General features: G+C 41.7%; 1 protein-coding gene and 1 pseudogene across 6 annotated transcripts in view; one reads left to right on the top strand and one right to left on the bottom strand.

The window, feature by feature from the left end:
- The window catches only part of stac (C2 and C2B_Munc13-like domain-containing protein staccato), a 2073982-nt gene that overhangs the window by 803215 nt on the left and 1249370 nt on the right, over window positions 1-21397 (bottom strand). The gene's annotated exons all lie outside the window — the stretch shown is intronic.
- Window positions 16341-17143, top strand: LOC137238678 (palmitoyl-protein thioesterase 1-like; annotated as a pseudogene).

Raw genomic sequence — 21397 nt, 5'->3', positions numbered from 1 at the left:
TCCCCAAATCCCTTAACGGCTCAGCCATCTTCATCAAAGGTTTCATTAACAAAACCTAAAAAATCGTCTATAAAAAGTAATCAGGATCCAAAACCCTCCTACGGAATCCGAACCGCCGACTAGTAATCTTATTGTTGTCGCTATTAAAAAATCTATTTTTGTGTCAGGATTTGATAAAGACACTACAGAAGAGGACCTAAAGTCGTACATCATCGCTAAACTTAAATTTGATAACGTGACAGCTCGAAAATTCTATTTTAAATATCCTAGAAATATTTCGTCTTTTAGGATTGATGTATCCGCACAACATTTTGAAACTATACTAAGTAATTATTTTTGGCCACCTGGTGCTTTTGTGAGGGAATTCGAGCGTAGGCCTAACAATAATACCCTAAATATCGCTACACTTCCTAATAACAATATTGCATCAAAAACTGAATGCTAAATCGGCCCTTAATTTGTTTTATCAAAATGTTAGAGGCTTAAACACTAAACTAATAGATTTGTATTTGAAATCGTTTAACTGCAATTACAACATTATAGCTTTAACCGAAACTTGGCTAAAACCTCATGTATTTAACTCAGAGATTCTTTGCCATGATTAATAAATATACAGAAATGACCGCTAGAACAGCATTGGAGGTGGAGTTTTGCTTGCGGTACATTCTTCTATACCTTCAGCTGAGGTTGATTTACCCGTTACCGATTCTACAAAATTCAAATGCATTAGAATCAAGCTCGCAATGGGTTGTGTCTATATTGGAGTCTGCTATATCCCACCTTCTTCTTATCCTTCGGTGTATATGGATCATATCTTCCTACTGCAAATTGTTAATTCAATGTTGAAGCCCATTGATTCGATGATAGTCTTGAGAGACTTTAATCTCCCGCATATATTATGGACCATATCTGACTATGATATTGTACCTATTTCTTCAAAACTGTTCAGCAACGAATTTTTGGCCGAAATAACTGAACTTTGCCTTAAACAGATAAATATAATTCCTAACTTGTTCGGGGGGACCCTTGATTTGGTATTTGTTGACGATACATCAAAATGTACTCCAAGCCTAGGTGAACCTCTTACTGTACCTGAAGACCCTTGCCATCCTTCCCTGGAAATAGCATACGATTTTTGAAAGAAATTCTCCGAGTAGCATTGCTACTAAATACGACTTTAGCTTCAGATTTGACTTTGCGAAGGCTAATTTTAGGAAGCTTAATCATACTTTATCTACAGTAGCTTGGCCCAAATACGATGTAGATATTGACAAACATGTTTCTGACTTTTACTCCACCATTTACAGTATTTTAGAAAATCATGTACCTAAGCGAAAACGTGTGCCTACCGAGCCAATCCAAATATGGTTCACTAAAGAGATGACGTCTGTAAAAAACAGAAAATCGCGCTTCTTCAAATTATTCAAAAGGTCGGACTCTCACTCCGATTACTTGCAGTACTCTATTTTGCGTCATAATTAATATTTTGAATTAAACAAAAAGTGCTATAATACGTACATCTGTAAGATGAAAAGGAAAATAACTTGCAATCCGATAGCCTTCTATGATTTCGTGAACTCTAAACGTAGGGTTATTTTGTTTCATTGGAGTATGGTTTTACGTGGCGGGTCCCAAGCCCAGCGCACAACCCGCTCAGCGGGGGTGAAAATATTACTTGCACGTTTATATAGCGAGTCGTTTGCTCCAAGACAGACGCCCGCTTGCAGCCGCACCTAGAGGTGAACAGACGCTGCCGATGAGATCCAGGTTGTCGCCTTCACACATTACTTACCCATAGGATACTTGGCCGCAAGCGACCGACAGTAGTGAGCTGCTTGAACCGCATGCAAAAGAATCGCTCTGGCCATTCCCAGGTGAATGGCGGTCAGAAGCTTTCCTCACTTTCGTGGACTTCTACACACGGCTCTACCCTCCATCCACCCGTTTAGACGGTTAAGCGCCAATTAAGTAAGTAAGTACATAAGTAAACGTAGGGTTAAAGGGTTTCCCTCTATTTAAAATACCTGGATGATTTGTCTAGCGACGATCAAGATATTGCTAACTTCTTCGCACAATTTTTCAAGTCCAACTATTCCACTGAAATTAATCCTTTTTCAAATGAATATCCATTTCAACTTAACTCACTTAACACAATTGATATTCCAGCCATATCTCCTGATCAAGTTTTTTCATATTTAAAGTCTTTGGAGGAATCTTACAAGTACGGTCCTGATTTAATTCCCACTTGTTTTCTTAAAACATGCGCTGAACACATTTATCAGCCTCTAACTGATATTTTTAATCTGTCCCCAAAACGTGGAATTTTTCCTTCTGTCTGGAAGGAATCTTTTCTCATACCCCTGCACAAAAGTGGTAGTAGGTCGTGTGTAGAAAACTATCGAGGAATAGCAAAGTTGTCGGCCATCCCAAAGTTGTTTGAAGCTATCGTTACCAATGAGCTAACATTTTCCATTTCTACTTTAATTGCAGGACCGCAACACGGATTCTGTAAAGGTAAATCTACCATTACAAATCTACTTGAATTCACAACTCATGTTTCTAATGGATTTAGAGAAAATCTTCACACCGATGTTATTTATACTTATTTCAGTAAAGTATTTGACAAAGTATCACGCTCCTTACTTATCTGCAAGCTGGATCGGCTTGGCTGCCAACCTGGTCTTACCCAGTGGATCTTGTCATATCTCTGCGGTCGAACGCAAAAAGTTATTTTTAAAATACCCTTTCAAATGTGATCCATGTTCCCTCTGGCGTCCCACAGGGCGGTCAACTTGATCCAATTCTGTTCTTGCTCTTTATTAATGATATTTGTACCAGTATAAAATATTCCAAAATCTTAATGTATGCTGATGATGTAAAACTTTTCGCTTCCCAAGGCAGTCGGTTCTATGTACCGGAGCGACTCGGGATTTTTCCCGACCAAGGACTGTCATTTCAGTGTGACCCCATCTAATTTGTTTCGTCCCTCCCACAAATTGTCATCCTCCCAGCAGCTCCTTGCAGCAGGACTGCTCTATATTCTCTTACTCCGGGAAGGCATCGAATCCAATCCGGGTCCGTCTCCTGACCCCGGTCCTGAGAAATGGTTTTGCTGCATCTGCCGGAAAAGAATCTTTATAGGACGGTCATACTCTGTTCAGTGTGTCTCGTGCAAGGGATGGTTGCATCGGACAGGTTGTTCTGGGCTTGATCCCAAAACCCGACGTCCACGTAACTTTTATAAATCTTTTGTGGCTCCTTGCTGTTCACGCCCAAGGGCGTCCCGTAGTCTACGTCTAAGCGCCCCCCCCCCACTACCTGCTAGCAGCCCCGCTGCTCAGCAAGCCACAACAAGTACCCGCTGCTGCTCGCGCCCCACGGCGCCAACAACTCAAACAGCTGCTACCACTCATAACTACAATCTTCGTAGTAGAGTCGGAAGCAATGCTGAGCAACAGCCCCTGCCCCCGTCTTCTCCCCCCTCTTTTCCGGCAGCAATCGTGTAGGTCAGGGAAACAGACTCTTAGTCCCTACCTCCGTTTGCACCGTTTGCCAGCACAGAATATATATGTTTGCGACATCCGCCCAATGCAGCTCCTGCCTTGGGTGGTGCCACTTCCCTAGATGTTCTGGTCTCCGCGACGGCAACCCCCGACGGGTTTCATCGCGCCATGTTGTCAGGTCGCAAACCCAAATCATCCGGGTACCCCAATGCTTGCCCAAGGATGCCCAGTCCTAGGGCCACAACAGCAATTGCGTCCTGGCCTTCCCCAACCCAGGCGTAGTCACCCGTCACTTACCCCCAGAGTGGCGACGTCTCCCCTTATTCACTTCAGAATTCTGCAGTTAAACTGTAATGGACTAACTGGGAAGATTACGGAGATAGTCGATTTCATGAAGCGGCACAACATCCGCATTGCTGCGATTCAAGAGACTAAACTCACAGCAAGATCTGCATTGCAGACCTGCTCTGGGTATAACGTCCACAGGAAAGACCGCGAGAGCGGAAATGGAGGCGGTCTCGCGTTTATCATACACCACTCTGTGCAATATTATATATTTGATCCTGGCATCGACCGCAGGGACAATGTCTTAGAACGTCAAGGCCTATCTGTCCGGTCAGGCGATGCAAACCTAGAAATCATCAACATCTACATCCCTCCTGCCACCTGTTTCTCCAGTGGATACCGCCCTAATATCAGGGCCTTACTCACTGGCAACAATCGCATTATCTTAGGCGATTTCAATGCCCATCATGATCTATGGCATTCAAACTTGCGGGCGCACAGTAGGGGTGAGATGTTGGCGGATCAAATAGAAGACCCGACGTTCTGCACAATAAACGGAGACGCCCCCACACGTATGGTAGGAAGCTGTCCCAGCTCGCCAGATATCTCAATCGTGAGCGCAGAACTCGTAAACTGCGTCAACTGGCAGCCGATGGTAACATTGGCATCCGACCACCTGCCCATACTTATTTCGCTTGAGCGTAACGCCGACTTCATCGTCACTGAAAAACGCACTTTCATAAACTTCAAAAAAGGAAAGTGGGAAGAATATAAATCCTTTACAGACAGCCGCCTAGCTGCCCTCCCTATCCCAACTGATGCCCGCCAAGGGGAGCGTGCCTTACGTAAGGTCATTAAATCCGCCTCGGCACATTTCATTCCCGCCGGGAGAATTCCCGAAATCCGGCCCACTTCCCGGCGGAGGCCGCAAACTTAGCGAGAGAACGTGACCTTATAAGACAGCTTGATCCAGGCGACCCCCAAATAAGGGATATAAACCAACGCATCAGATTGCTTGTAGATGAACACAAGCGGGCGAAATGGGAGGAGCACCTAAGAGGTTGTAACCTCTCTACCGGTGTGGGTAAACTTTGGTCCACCGTAAAGTCCCTATCGAATCCGACTAAGCACAAAGACAAAGTTTCCATCGCCTTTGGCGACAAAGTGCTGTCGGACGCGAAAAAATGCGCGAGCGCTTTCTGCCGACAATATATAATGCATCCTACGGTCGACAAAGATAGACGGAGAGCCAATAGACGCGCACATAAACACAAATTCAGCGCGTCACCAATCACCATCACCGCTAAAGAGTCGTGCTAAACCATCCAAAGCAGTGGGCCCAGACGGCATAGCCATGCCGATGCTTAAAAACCTAGGGAAAGAGGGGTTCAAATATTTAGCGCATGTCTTCAATCTGTCTCTTTCCACCTTTGTCATACCTGAGAAATGGAAAATGGCCAAGGTGGTCCTGCTACTAAAGCCTGGGAAACCAGCTAACATAGGTGAGTCGTATCGTCCGATATCTCTCCTATCGCCAGTGGCAAAGACGCTTGAAGCCATTTTGCTCCCTTATTTCCAAGCAAATTTGCAGCTAGCCCCTCATCAGCATGGCTTCAGAAAACTCCATAGCACTATCACCGCGCTAAATGCCATTAGCACCCAGATAAATTGCGGTTTAAATCAATACCCCCAACATAGAAGAGTACTCGTAGCGCTAGACCAATCAAAAGCTTTTGATACGGTCAACCATGGCTCGTTACTGCAGTACCTGGAAGGGTCTACCCTTCCCCCATGTCTTAAAAGGTGGACCGCAAATTATCTGGGTGGTCGGCAGGCATCAGTGCAATTTAGAAACGAAACATCAAAACCAAGGAGAATTAAACAGGGGGTGCCACAGGGTGGTGTCCTATCCCCACTTTTGTTTAATTTCTACATATCTAAGCTACCTTCACCACCGGAAGGAGTCACAATCGTTTCCTACGCCGATGACTGCACAATAATGGCCACAGGCCCAGGCCCAAAGATCGATGCGCTATGCAATAAAATAAACGACTACCTCCCTGATCTCTCCAGTTTTTTCGCCTCGCGAAACCTGGCATTATCACCGACTAAATCTTCCGCGACCTTATTTACAACATGGACGCCCCAAATTTCGACCATTTTGAACATCCACGTCGATGGCACTACGCTACCGACTGTCCTACACCCCAAAATCTTGGGTGTGACGTTTGATCAGGATCTACATTTTGGTGAGCACGCAGCCGCAATTGTTCCGAGAATTCAGAGCCGTAACAAAATCCTCAAATCCCTCGCTGGCAGTACTTGGGGAAAAGATAAAGAAACGCTCATGACTACATACAAAGCAATTAGCCAGCCGATTACGTGCTACGCGTCACCCATATGGTCGCCAAGCCTAAAAATCACCCACTGGAAGAAACTACAGGCCTGTCAAAATACTGCTCTCAGAATCGCCACGGGCTGTCTTCTTATGTCCCCAGAACACCATCTGCATAATGAGGCGAGAATACTCCCCATCAGGGAGAGAAATGAGATGCTGACCAAACAGTTCCTGTTGAATACCCAGAAACCTGGGCATCCCAACAGAGATCTGATTGATGAACCAGCACCGCCTAGGGGCTTAAGGAGTCATCTCAGTAAGCATTTTGAGGAAATACGGCACCTGAGAACCCAGCCGTATGAAGTGAAAAAACACAAGCAGGTCCTTGGTGAACTCCATAAACAGGCGTCGGACCTTTATGCCGGGAATTGCCCGGTGAATCCAGTACTTAACGAAAATTATCCAAAACTTGCGGAAGAGGAACGCATACTCCCCAGGGAAACGCGTGTCACTCTTGCTCAACTTCGTTCTGGATACTGTAACAGGTTAAACTCTTACCTATCCAGAATCAACCCCGACATACAAAATGTATGCCCCGCTTGCAATGTGTCCCCACATGACACCAACCATCTCTTCAATTGTAATGTGGAACCAACGCCTCTAACACCCCTTTCCTTATGGTCCACCCCTGTTGAAACGGCAAGTTTCCTTGGACTCCCGTTAGAGGATATTGATGACAATTTGTGATCGGTCGCGGCTATTAGGTGGGGCGAGTATTGCTACAACAACAACAACATGTAAAACTTTTTAGGTCTTATGCGAGGAACGTCCCTTGCTTCAAGCGGATTTAAACTGCCTAGCTAATTGGCGCAACGTAAATCCAATGCGCTTTTCATCACTTTAGTTAGACCGATACTAGAATGCAGATCAATAGTCTGGAATCCACAATATCGAGTTCATGCAAATAGACTTGAATCAATAGAAAAGCAATTTCTACTTTTCTCTTTAAGGAATTTTCAGTGGGACTCTGCGTATAATCTTCCGCCTTATACTAGTCGGTTGAAGCTTATCAATCTTCCAACTCTTGCAAGTCGTAGAAAAATGCTAGGCATTATATTTATGACTAAGCTCCTGAATGGATTGATTTCTAGTCCAATTCTTTTAAACGAAGTAAACTTTAACGTCCCATCACGAGTGTCAAGACATTACAAACCTTTTCTTTTGAGGCAGTGTAGAACTAACATCGAATTGGATGAACCTTTTCGGTGTTTGTGTCATGATTTTAACACTCATTCTATTTATTTGAATGATTCACTTTTTACCATAAAGAAAACTGTCTTATCCTATCTTAACTCGTAACAAAGAAAAAAAAAAACAATCGAATAAACTAAAAATGTTCTGTAGCTGAGCAGTTTTAGATCTCGACGCTTAACAAACCTCCGCCTATCAACAACTCGGCAAAAAACAAAAACAAATCAGTGCGTCATGCGGATTCGTCCCTCGCGCCGGTCGGGCGGGCTTTGGAGGGTATTAATCCGTTGGGTATTATTATTATTATTAAAAGCCGGTGTTAACCTCATCAATTCTTAATAATAAGTATAAATTGAACACACTATTAAAACAAACGAACATAAATATGTAGAACTGAGGACGAGTTTACAAATTTCTCATTCTCAACGAATAAGAAACTTCACAAAAAGAAATCTACACAACACGCAAATTAATAGAGCCAGACTGTCTCAATTGTGTTGTTAGTGTAGAAATGAGAAAAACTGAATTAAGCAAGGAAACAAGTACAAGCAGGATAGCCTAGTGGTTAAGGCAACTGCAGTTTCACCGTGTGATTCGCGGTGCGAATCTCTGTCTACCAAATTATATTACGATCCGTTAATTTTTCTTCGAGTTATGGCTCGCGAAACATAGAAAATTGCTTATTCATAAAAGGGCGGTGTCGCACCCATTTTCAAAAATTTTAGTATTTTCCAATTTAATGTTATAATTCAATTTAGAAAGTAAAATTCTATTGATACAAAGCTTTTTTTCGCTAAGATATAGCTTATCATTTTCGTCTACGACCCTTTTAAAAATCTTTTATATAAAAGTGGACGTGGTCTTTAGCCGATCTCGTCCATTTTTTCTATAAATATGTCCTGTATAGGGAAAATTCGTGTACCAAATTTTATTAAGATCCGTTAATTTTTCTTCGAGTTATGGCTCACGAAACATAGAAAATTGCTTAGTCATAAAACGGGCGGTGCCACGCCCATTCTTAAAAATTTTAAGTTTTTCCTATTTAATGTTATAAATGCACTTCGGAAATGAAATACCATTGATAAAAAGCTCTTTTTTGCAAAGATATAGCTTATTTTTTTCGTCTAAGACCATTTAAAAATCTTTTATATAACAGTGGGCGTGGTCCTTAACGGATTTCGTTAATTTTTCTCCAAGGCATTGCTTGTAGTAGAGGCAACCCCTCTGCCGAATTTTGTTACGATATCTTTAAGGATTTTTGATTTATGATTAATAATATTTATAAAATTGATTTTATCACAAGTGGGCCACGCCAATTTTAAATTTTTTTTTTTCAAATTTTTATCAAGAGTCTCACGTCAAATTTCAACATTCTAGGTGTATTATTTACTAAATAATCAGGTTTTTTGTGTTTTCCAAAATGTTATATATATAAAAAGTTGGCGTGGTTATCATCCGATTTCGCCCATCTTCAATACCAATCTATTCTGGGTACAGATAAGCTGGTGTACCAAATTTGGTGAAGATATCTCAATATTTACTCAAGTTATCGTGTTAACGGGCAGATGGACGGACGGACATAGCTCAATCAAATTTTTTTTCTATACTGATGATTTTGATATATGGCAGTCTATATCTATCTCGATTCCCTTATACCTGCACAACCAACCGTTACCCAATCAAAGTTGATATACTCTGTGTGCAAAGCACTCTGAGTATAATAAAAGGAGTACGACGCAAATTGGAGAGAAGCTCGGCCTTAAATCACTTCCGAGATTATCGCGCCTTACATTTATTATAATTTTTTTTTTAATATCCGATAAGGACGTTTCAATTACTGTTCTGTGATTTCTATTAATTAGGAAGTCTTCGAACTATTTAAGTTCAATTAGCTATGACCAAACTCAAAGCGCCTTCACATGAGCGCTTATTTCGGAAATCAGATAGTTAAGGTATAATAGTTTCATCATCTTTTAAACACTTTACAAGATGGGTTTTTACCAATATTTCAAATTATAACGTGTTGATGGGTCTTATTTCATAGGATCTAATGGTGTTTTTAACTTTTTCTAATAACTCTAATATAGAAGATTTCTATAAACTAGGAACTACACATTTATTTAAACTTTCGTTAAAAATTTGAGAAAAAGAAAAAAACAGTTAACGTATACCCTCTAAAGGACTCCGTGAGAAACAAATTTCTTTCCTACAATTTTATTTTTATACCAATTTACTATTTTAACTATGTTATTAGTGGATACTTTCTGAAACATAAAAACTAGAGCTTTTTCAAAGCCAAAGTACCTTTGTTACTAATTGAAGTATAAGGAGTATATGTATATGCTCATATCCATAAGAAGTTATATTAATTTGAAACACTTATGAAGGGACCATAACAATACCATATTTTGATAACAACATGCCATTATCCTGATAACCTCCGAGCGCTAAATTTACGCCCAATTTCATGCCACCCAATAAAAAATAAGGTCGGAAACGTGTCGAGAAACGAATGGTGTGTGGGCACCAGGCTGAGTACTGCTTAATGAAATTGAATTTTTTGTTTTGTTGATTTTCCGACAGGGTGGATAAATGATGTATATTGGTGATTATGGCACAACGCCGAAACCGGTTAGTCTCGAAACCAAATTTGACAAGGGACGAAGGAAAATCGTTTGTAATACCATATTTTGATAACAACATGCCATTATCCTGATAACTTCCGAGCGCTAAATTTACGCCCAATTTCATGCCACCCAATAAAAAATAAGGTCAGAAAGATGCCGAGAAACGAATGGTGTGTGGGCACCAGGTTGAGTACTGCTTAATGGAAGTGACTTATTTTGTTTTCTTGATTTTCCGACAGGATGAATAAATGATGTATATTGGTGATTATGGCACAACGCCGAAACCGGTTAGTTTCGAAACAAAATTTGACAAAGGACGAAGGAAAATCGTTCCAATATATATCGCTTAATGAAAGCCTTACCCTTCTATCAGCCTTTGGGGGGTTGACCGTTTAATTTTCCATTAGTCGTTGGACAATACAAATTGAAAATACAACAAGAATAACGAGGAGATTGGCGAAAAAGAAATGGAAACTAAATGAAAAACTTTCAGTACTGTCGAACGACGAAATGATTGTAAGACAAAAACATCGAACTAGAAAATGAAAAGAGAAATTGGTTTAAAAAAGGAAGAAACAAACACCTTTTAGCTTATCTAACTCAAAATTAGAAAATATTTGTTAATCACAAGGGGTTTATATTACAGTAGTAGAAGGTCGAAAAATCAATCATAATTACTTACCTCAAAATAAAATTAAAGTTATTAACAAAAAAATGCAACTAAGAGAAAAAGCGTGGGCTGCTTTATATATTGAATGTTACAATCATCCTAGTTGCAACTATCTGTGAGAGGAACCTTTTGAGCGCATATTAAACATTATTACTCTGAACTGAATTATTCTCTTGATAACTTCAATTTTAAAGTAATTTTATTTTGAGGAATGTTATTATAATTGATTATTCCACCTTCCCCTACTGTAATAAAAAAACTTTGTGATTAAAACTTATTTTATATAAAATCGTTACCGAGATGGTCGGGCTAGCACCTTAATGGTGCTGTGGTACCGTAGCGTGCCGGATCTGTATCCGGCAAAGGACCATCACATCGATAACACTCCCCAAAGCCTTCGGGGAGCAACCTTATCGCTACAACAACAAAAACAACATGAGTTTGGTGGTGAATGAGGCAAAAAGAAATACCTGCCATCATCGAGCAACGAGCCAGCGCATTTGCGCCTTGGAAACCACGCTACTATTGGCAGCCATAATTTCGAAATAGTAAAAGACGTCTTTTAGTTGGAAACCAGCATTAAAACAAGCAACAACATCAGCTCTGAAATCATTCCAGCGATGAATGATTCTTGGAAATAAATGCTACTTTGTACCATGTAGGCAATTGAAAAGTAAGGTTTCTCTAGGCAAACGAAAGTCATGCTCTAAAAGACACTTTTCGTGCCCGACCTGCTATACAGTGCAGAAGCATGGACCATGACAACATCAGCTGAAGCGGCTCTGGGAGTGTTCGAGAAAAAAGTTCTTCGAAAGATTTACGGACATCTTCGCGTTGGCGAGTACCGAAGAAAATTTAATTATGAGCTGTACGAGATTTACGCAGGCATCAACATAGTCCAGCGAATTAAAACGCAGCGACTAGCGGGGGCATAAAAGATGGCCCGTTTTTGAAATAGTACTTAAGTTCGTACTTTTTAAATAATCATAAAATACGAAAAGGTGTGTACGTAGCTTGATTATTGAGCAATTTTATCATACAAATTATGAAATGAAGATTGCTTTATTAAATTAGTGACGCCAAAAGATATTTACAAAATTAGCGTTGAAAATTGTATGCACAAATGTGTTCAATCCCCGGTTTTGGAGCGATCCGGGGTTATTGTCCGGATTACTGATACCGAGGTAAAAACGTGTCTTTTGAATTCTCTCTCGGCACTTTTGGGCATGTATTAACAGTCTACTCCTGTCCTGGAGTATTAAAGAAAATAGTTTGTAATATATTACATCAGGGGAAAAAGTTATTGAACACACAACAGGAGGACGGACAAGGCAGCAGGTAGATACATTTGGTGGAATATAAATTGATGTTCTGGCTTTAGTCTTTATTCCGTAAACATGATATGTTTCGGCCACAAAAAGATCCTCCACCTATCATTGAATTCGACGCTACGTCCAACTATAGGTAGCGGGTCCGAAGCCGAAGAGAGTGTGTACACATCTAGCCAAGCCTTCGGTGACAGTAAAGATACCAAGCGAGCAGCTTCAACTTTTCAGATGCCCGTTCGGGACATCGTCATATGCATGTTCTAATGAGCATAACCTCTCCATTATACATCGGACGTTGTTGTTTTAACGATAAATCCCCAAATACTGTGATAATCTTTTGCCGGATATAGATTAAGTATGTACGTTAAAGTACTATCACGATCATCTAGGGAACGACTTCATATTACCAAGTTGAACCTTCTAGGTCATACCACTCTCTTCACACAGGTAGAAAAGCTTCTGATAGCCATTGACCTGAATATAAGACCATCATGGACGGTTGACTTATAGATCAATGGTGTCACTGTACAAAGGTGTAATGCAACAATAATCCCGCCAAGGGCTAGTGGTCGGCCTGGGTGCGTCTGTAACCGGCAGTGGGTAGGCGCACACGGGTCAATCTCGGGAAGGTTCACTCAGAAATACAATAAAAGAGAACACAAAGAGGATTTCCTCATTATAATATTATATTTAATTAAATTGAAAGGAAATTAACAAGGATGATATGAATTTACCTTGACGTAAAAATGATGGCGGTGATGATCCCGGGCGACGTGAACTGCTTGGCGGTCAATCGAGAAAGAGGCCGGTTGTCTCGTTGATGACAACCGCTAAGCCGCGAAAAAGTCCTCTGGTATTAAGGAGGGGAAAAGCCACAACACAAACACCCCCACATATACTTGCATGGGTGCTGACAACCTGCACACACGCACATGCATGTGCATGCATGCACACAGCTCCGGCGTGAGTGTGGGTGGCTGGAAACATTATTAAAACTTTAGGGGGGGGGGGGGGGCGCCGTCAATCAAGTAAAAGTTAGGCATTGAGCCTAAACATGCCGCACCTTGCGGTACGCAACCTCACAGTCCTCCAAGGATGACCGACCGTGAAGAGAAAAAAAAATAAAAAAACTTATAACTAATTATAACTAACTTAACCTAACGACGACCAGTCCGCGGGCTTGGCGGCATGCAAGATGGTTTGCATAGTGTGCGAGCTTGGTTGCTGATGCCTCGGTCATTCGCCACTTTTTCCCTTCGTGGTTAAAATTTGACAAGCCGTGTTCGCCTACAGCTAGGAACTGAGAAAAGGAAACAAGAAGATGTACATGTTCATATTTCTTGCCGTTTAAAGAAAGACTCCATTTATTTCGAAAAAACGTACTATTTAAATGCACAAACTTAAATAAAATTAAAAAATTAAAAATCTAAATCACCCTTAATGCATACTAGATCGGGTGGGTCCCCGAAAGTACCCACCCGAAGATCGTACTTTGCGCGAGCAGCCCTCCGACAGATGGTGGTAATGTGCCTGGCGTTATGATTTCGGCGTAAACGTCGCCGCCAAGTACGAGGCGAATTAGTGTGGACGCATAAAAATGGGAATCCGCCAGACGAGTATGCTCGCATGGAGCTGCGACGCTGGCGTCGACGTTATATGTGGGGCTGACGCGCCTGAACTCATGGACGCTGACTGCGTGAGTCGTCACCGTCTTGCTCTGTCCATGTTTGCCTCTAAATCTAATGAAACAGCCGGTTTGCCGGCGGCGTGGGTCTTCGGCAGTGCTAACTCTCGCGCCAGCCTACGGTCGATCATTGTGCGGCGGAAACATGCATCAAGGAGTGCACGAGGTACAACCGCCCCCGGCTTCCACCTTCACGACTGCAGTTGGCGCCAGAGTAGCCATTGGGCGAAGGGTTGGGCCGGCTGTAGTGTGGGACGGAATGATTCCGTTCCTAAAGGAACTGTGTTATGGTAGCTAGCGCGGCCGAGTGGCCAGTCTACCGTCTCGGTTGTGTTCGTGCGAGTTTCGAATAGCGCGTAGCTGGCGCGGCCGAGGGGCCAGTCTACGCTCGCGCGTTTTCCGTCGTGCTCGCAGGTCTCGTTGTGTGGGCGGGCGGAAAGGCCGTGATTCCGCTCCACTTTCCTCTCGTCTTTAATAGGCTAATAGGGGTCGGAACGGCCGTGGGTCCGATCCCCTATTGTTTGCACGACTTATATGGGAGCCTGCTCTACTCCCGGATGGTATCTGTGGATCCTCTGTAAAGGCCGACTCGGACGCATGGAGAGACAGCGCCTCATCCATAGTCCCGTCGTCCACCTGTTGCGTCGTGGGCATTCTTTCATAGCCCTCCTCCTCCTCTTATAAGACCAACTGGTTCCAGCTCTTGGCTGCTCTGGCTCGGTTGAAATGTCTTCCATTGAAAGGTGCAGTGTGGTATGATGGATGCTATATAATGAAAAAAAATCCATAAAGTTCGTTTTGCAAGGAGGGTAAAATGTATAAAATGTGTAATTTTTGCCCTTTTTTTATATTGCCCTTCGACTCTTTGTTCAAATTTTCACAAAGTTCGCTTGGAGTCCAGCTTAATTGACGGCCTTTAGCAAATGACACGGTTCCCGAAGAGTATTTGGCTCCTATACCGATTTGTCAGAAACGGGTTTTTGGGTACCCGTTTGCCTCTTTTTATGCATCCCTAATATAATGTACATTTAAACTCGGCATATATATGTACATATGTTGGTATAAGTATATGGAGAGTCAGTGCACGGACTCTACCGCTTTGGTAGATTTACCAACCTTTTGACCCATTTTCATTTTCTACTACTTCTACCACCAAAAAACTCAAAATCTACCAATATTTCAGTATTTTCGCATTTAAAACAAATACTGCGATCATTTGGTGAATGTGCTTAATCGCCGAGTATACCCAACCAAGAGGTGATGCTGACCGCACCATTAATTTTTGAAAAATTTGTGAAGAAATAAATTTGTTTAGAAATATATGTAATAGAAGAGCACGCAAATGTTTTTTTCGTTTTAATTTCATTATATTTTTTGTTTTTGTGAATAGTTTTGAACGGAAATAAAATGGTTTTAAGTAAACGATAACATGCCCAAATCGGTTAGTTTATGGCAGGATTTTGATACTTTGGAAAACTATTGTTGCAATTAGACGTTTCGTTAAGTTTTGTTTGTGTATTTCAGGAAATAGTGAGTATCCTATGGCCTAAGGTATGTATATACAAACTTACATGGAGTTTTGGTTTTGTTTACCTGTTTTGGTTGAAATAGTTATTTCCGTGAGATGTGCTTTATTTATTTTACAATAAATTATGAATTGTGGTGTACAAATATAACTGTAGCTATTGGACCACTTGGAAAACACCACAACTCTTTTCATTCTTCGTTCACCAACATTCCCTTTATAAAAGTCCGCGCACTGGCATAATATACCAGACAAAAAAAATGAACATTCATGCGCACAAAAATATACATTTCTCTGAATTGAAGCAAACGGTAAATGCATCGTTCGATTCATGGCGCCGTTTGCTTCATTCTTTTCTTTTTACGCGTGGTTTAGTACGGTGCTGGTGATATGGAGACGTAAAAAAAAAAGGTAAGTAAATTTTGGTATTTTGAGCTAATTTTATTAATGATAAATATTTCTTTTATTTCATGTTATTAATTAACTTTCTTTTATTTCTAGGTGGCTGGTTATATAGATCCAGGAGACGGTTTTGTATCGGATTTCGTTTTAATTTTAGATATACCGGCACCGCAAAAGGGGTGCTCCAACTGCGGCTTCGGCCGCGCTGTCAGTTGTCACCTTTTTGCGATGCCCATTTAGGCATTTACTAATGGATTTTTTCTTTCTTTTATTTGCAGGTTGATGGTGTGTAAAATATTAAATCCTATTAGCAAAGGCACTAGCTCCATACTCGCCCCTAAATTATGTGTGAACTTTGGTGAATGAATCAGCGGAAAATATACCATTGCCGCCAGACTACATAATTTTTCAAGCAAATTATTTAATTTGAGCGGAACCACGCGATATGATTGGCTACGTGTCGATCCGACAATTGCTCCATTCAGGCACACCAGCTGCGGTATGGCCAATATGGGCGCCTCGCTACGAATTATCCCTTCTTTTTTTTTTTTAATTCGCGCTATACATAACCAACCGCCAATTGCCACTGTAAGGAACATCAAGGGGTCTACATAACGATAAGCCACAAGAGCTGGCATTGCTCTATTAACTCCTTCACGTGCAAGGTGGCTTATAAAGTTTCTTATTATTTTCCATTTGTTATGGCATATGTACTTCTTTGGGTGGCATGGGTGATAGCTGTTGCTTCCCCTTCAGCATAGGCGCGATTAAGAAATTAATATAAAAATAGTTAAATGGCACATAGGTACGGTCGTTGAAAATTGGAGGCAGCATTGCATTGGACTACGAAAGCGGCTATTTCGTAGATCCCGATCTTCAAGTGGGCTATGTGTGTGATCAGTTAGCTAAAGACTCACAACTAGTGGAGGGTTACAATACTATTGGCTTTTCACAAGGTGGACAGTGTTTACGTGCTGTGGCGCAACGTTGCTCTACGCCACCCATGAAAACGTTAATCTCTTTAGGAGGTTAGCATCAAGGTGTTTTTGGTGTGCCGAAATGTCCATCGCGATCGAATAAAGCTTTCGAGCATTTGCGGAAGTTATTGCATCGTGCTGCTTGTAAAGAATGGATACAGCGCGAATTAGTGCAAGCCATATATTGGCATGATCCTTTGAGTGGGGAACAGTATCGACAATGAAGTACTCTTCTGTCCCTTATCAACAATGAGGTTTACATAAACCGTACATACAGCGAAAACTTAAATAAACTTAAAAAATTTGTTATGGTCATGTTTTGAATGATACTATTGTACAACCTAAATAATCGCAATGGTTTGTATTCTATCTACCTGGTCAAGGCAATGATATTCGTCCACTCGAACAAGGTATCGCCTATGAAGATCTCGGTCTTTCCCAAATGGATGAGGATGGTCAACTTGCATTCTTATATGTAGAAGGCGATCTTTTGCAAATGACTATCAGATGGTTTACGGAAAATATAATACCATTACTGCAAGCAACTATATGAATTTGTTATAACGACAAAAAGCTTATGGAATGAGAAAAAATGTTTCAAAACAGGAAATTTTAAATTATGAATCTCGAACCAGTAATATATTTGTGGGCATCGAAGTAGAAGGATTGTTGGGTTTTGCGGAGTAGTATGCGCGTAGGTTACTGCATCCCTGGCAAAAAACTCGAACCTGGCAGTGGACGCTTCGCAGGTGTTAAACATAAGCAACTTTCAATTAGAGCCCGAAAAGTGCCTATTTATTTGCTTATATTGTTCAACAATACAATCGTGCTCGCGTGCTATTTGCTTGAATATTTCTTTTTTGCTGAATACAGTGAGAGTATTTACGGGTTATAATTGACTTGCAAATTAGGTAAAAAAAATGTTTGCCACAATAGTTCGGCGACAATCGCTCCCACCGACCAAATAGCACCTTTAAGGTTGTTTTTTGAGCCACGAAAACGCTCCGGAGATATATATCTAACGTTGCCAATGGGGAAAGTAGCATAATCACCTCCGTTGGTCATATGATAGAGTTCCTAATTAAAGAGTGTAACAGTACCGTACTCATCCAGCAATATATGCTTTGCTTCCATATTGTGAGCAACTAAGTTGTGTTCTCACCGAAATTGATGAGCTTACGAAAGATGTTAAACCGACATTATGTCCTACAATGGGAAGGTATGGCAAAAATATACGTTCAATTCGTTAAATAAAATATCTTTTGTTGTTTTCAGCAGAGATAATTACAATTCCGCGCTAAATTAAATCTGTAAAATGGGCTCTGGATCCCCAGTATGGTGGTTTCAATCTTCCACACTCCGTCGTCAAGAGCTTTAAGGCCGATGTTCATCGTGCCCATATTTTTGGTTAACATGTTGCTGAGGATGCACCGATTTGGGGATACGTGCTGATGATGTGAGTAACTATTTTAAATAGGCATTTATCAATTTAACGCCCCATTTAAGTTTTACCACTGTGTCTTGTTACTCGCTTATGACATGGCACCAGGATATCCCCCATTTCCCCGCGGATCAACCTATAGAAATTTATAAAAAAGTGTCCGGCAAAGTACGTTTCCCTTCGCATTTTGGCATGGGTTAGAGGACTTGTTGCAAACCTTTTTTTCAACGCTTCAAAAGCTGCAGGGAGATAAGTAAATTAAAATTGCATATAGCAAACTTATACCAAGTGGCGAGGCATATTCGAGTGCTCATTTCGCATGTTCAACTTTTTCCTCAATGGGGGTATTTATCAATATTATACATATGACCTCAGAACGCGTCAATTCCTACACCGGTTATTACGGTGGAGGATGTCAGTTTTCGTTACACTGATAACACTCCATGGATCTATAACAATCTGATTTAGATACGAGATGGGCTTTGGACGGTCCAAGTGGAGCTGGCCAATCGACTATTCAACTTTTGGATAAAGATTTGGTACCAACTTCTGGTATGATACGCAAAGGTTCACATTTTCGTATTGCACGCTGTCATTGGCACTTGCATGATTTACTCGACTTGGATCTAAGTCCATTAGAGTAGATGATACGTGAATTCCCAGAGATTAAAGCAAAGGGCAGAAATGGGTACAGTTAGTGGATGCGATGGTTTGACGGGGCGTCAACAAATATGTCCGAATACGACAGCTTTCCGATGGTCAACGTTTTCGCGTTGTAATGGCTTTATATTCCGTCCTTGGCTTTGACAGAGTTAAGCTTTTGTGCGGTCCTGCTACCCAGGGAGTATTCACCTTTTTATTCTGAAATTTCGGAAAGCTCTTTTCTGTTAAGTAGGTGGAAGCGTTCCGACAGAATGAATGGAACAGAAGGTCGACTTTTAATACGCTGCATGCAGTTGGATAGCATTTATGCATGTATACCATCAAAATTAATGAGCTATGAAGCTGAATGCTTTAAAAAAATATTTTTTTTAAATTATTTGAAAGTGTTGGGGTTTTCATTTGAGGTTTTGGAATGGTCAAGTGCTGTTCTTAAAAATTCGGGTTGAGTTAATTGAGGTTTGTAAAAATCTAACTCATTTAAAAATGCTAATGTCTGGGGCAGATGGGTTTTCCAATTTCCGGTAGGCTTTTCCGGTGTCCTCGCTCTGGGTGGACGAGTGAATTTGGGTTTGCTTTGTAAGCTTAAGAATAGAATGGGCTGAGTCCCTTTAGGTTCTGTGGCAGATAGAGGATCTGCGTTAGGTTGTTGGTTGGCCTCGTGTCGGGTGAACGCGAGCTGGGGTTGATTTTTTGAAAATTTATAATACACAATGGGCCAAGTGCCTTTGTTTTCTTTAGCGGTAACCGATCTGCATTAGGGTTATTTGGACTCGTTTCGGGTGAAAGTCTGTGAGGGGGGAGGGGGGGGGGGGTGTGGCTCACTCGATAGGAAGGTGGAATTTGGAAATGAGGGAGAGGAACCGAGGGATTGTTATGAGGAGCTCTTGGGCATCTCGCAATCCATCTCCTCCGTTGGAAGAAGGATCAGTTTGGCCAAAGGTCGTCTGACTTGACCCTTCTCGGTTATGAGGTCGACTAAGCGAACTCGGTTATCTTCGTCGGGGTGTACGTTGACGACGCGACCTATCCTCCATTCGTTTGGAGATAAGTTGTCCTCTTTGAGGACAGCGAGATCTCCCACTTTTATATTTTGTTTGGGATGCTTCCACTTCACTCGTTTTTGAAGTTCGGATATATATTCCACCTTCCATCGTTTGCAGAAAAGGTGGTGGAGGGCTTAGAGTTTCTGCCACCGATTGATGATCGAGGCAGAGCTCTCACTCGCATCTGGTTCGGGCGAAGCCAGTAGGTGGCTGCCCGTCAGGAAATGTCCTGGGGTCAGTGGCTCCAGGTCCGTTGGGTCATTAGATAACGGGCTCAACGGCCGCGAGTTCAGGCATGCCTAGATCCGGCACAAAAGTGTATGGAATTCCTCCTATGTGAATTTGTGTGGTGAGGCTATCTTCTTGAAGTGGCTTTTGAAGCTTTTCCCTCCGGCCTCCACAGCCGTCCCATAAGGGGAGCGCCCGCAGGGATGAAGTGCTACGTTAGAGACTGGTGGCTGTATTTGGAAATAGTTATATCTCGGGTTTCAGAGATGAAAGTCTTAAACTCCGCTCGTAAAGACCGTGAAGCGCCGACAAAATTAGTACCATTGTCGGAGTACATATTCTTTGGGCATCTAGAGATAAAACGGGCAAATGCCGCTAAAACTGATGGGGTACTGAGGTTACTAGTGGCCTCCAGATGAATCGCCCGAGTGAAAAAACACACAAAGAGGCAAACGTAGCCTTTGGATAGGCGACACACCCTGCCGCGGTAGCTTTTGATTTCGAAAGGCCCCGCAAAGTCTACCCCGGTATTGGTGATCGCGCGGGTAAAAGTGGTACGTTCGCAGGGAAGGGTACCCATAAGTTGGGACTGTGCCTACTTCCGGCTCGAAGGACTAATGGTCGGCCTGGGTGCGTCTGAAACCGGCAGTGGATAGGCGCACACGGGTCGATCTCGGGAAGGTTCACTCAGAAATACAATAAAAGAGAACACAAAGAATATTTCCTCGTTATAATATTGTATTTAATTAAATTGAAAGGAAATGTAAAAGGATGATATGAATTTACCTTGACGTACAAACGATGGCGGTGATGATCCTGGGCGACGTGAACTGCTTGGCGGTCAATCGAGAATGAGGCCGGTTGTTCCGTTGATGACAACCGCTAAGCCGCGAAAAACCACCCCCACATATACGTGCATGGGTGCTGACAACCTGCACACACGCACATGCATGTGTATGAAACGCATGCATGTGCATGCATGCACACAGCTGCGGCGTGAGTGTGGATGGCTGGAAACATTATTAAAACGTTAGGGGGGGGCGCCGTCAATCAAGTAAAAGTTAGGCATTGAGCCTAAATAGCTAGGAAACCCGCCACATAAAACGACATTAATACAACAATTTATTTTTATTTTTTATTACAGCTTAAAAGAAAAAATGAAATTAGTCAGAAATCTTAATAAGTATGCCTCATAAAAACCCCATCGTAGGGGATGACAAACCCCTCTAGAAATAGAAACTAGAAATGTAGAACAAGAATCAGAATTCCTTAGAAAATTTTGGATAATTTTAGGAATGAATTGAATCCCAACCATTAAAGATGTTTTAAACCCAACTACCTTAGAAATAGAAACCAATCTAATGTTGGAAAAAGTCTTCCCAAATATACATTAATAAATAAAATAAATTAGTAAAATTAAAACTTGTTTATT

The sequence above is a fragment of the Eurosta solidaginis genome, chromosome 1, assembly GCF_040869045.1.
Source record: "Eurosta solidaginis isolate ZX-2024a chromosome 1, ASM4086904v1, whole genome shotgun sequence".
NCBI lineage: Eukaryota > Metazoa > Arthropoda > Insecta > Diptera > Tephritidae > Eurosta > Eurosta solidaginis.
The sequence above is the reverse complement of the archived record's forward strand: the minus strand, read 5'-3'. Positions and strand labels throughout refer to the sequence as shown.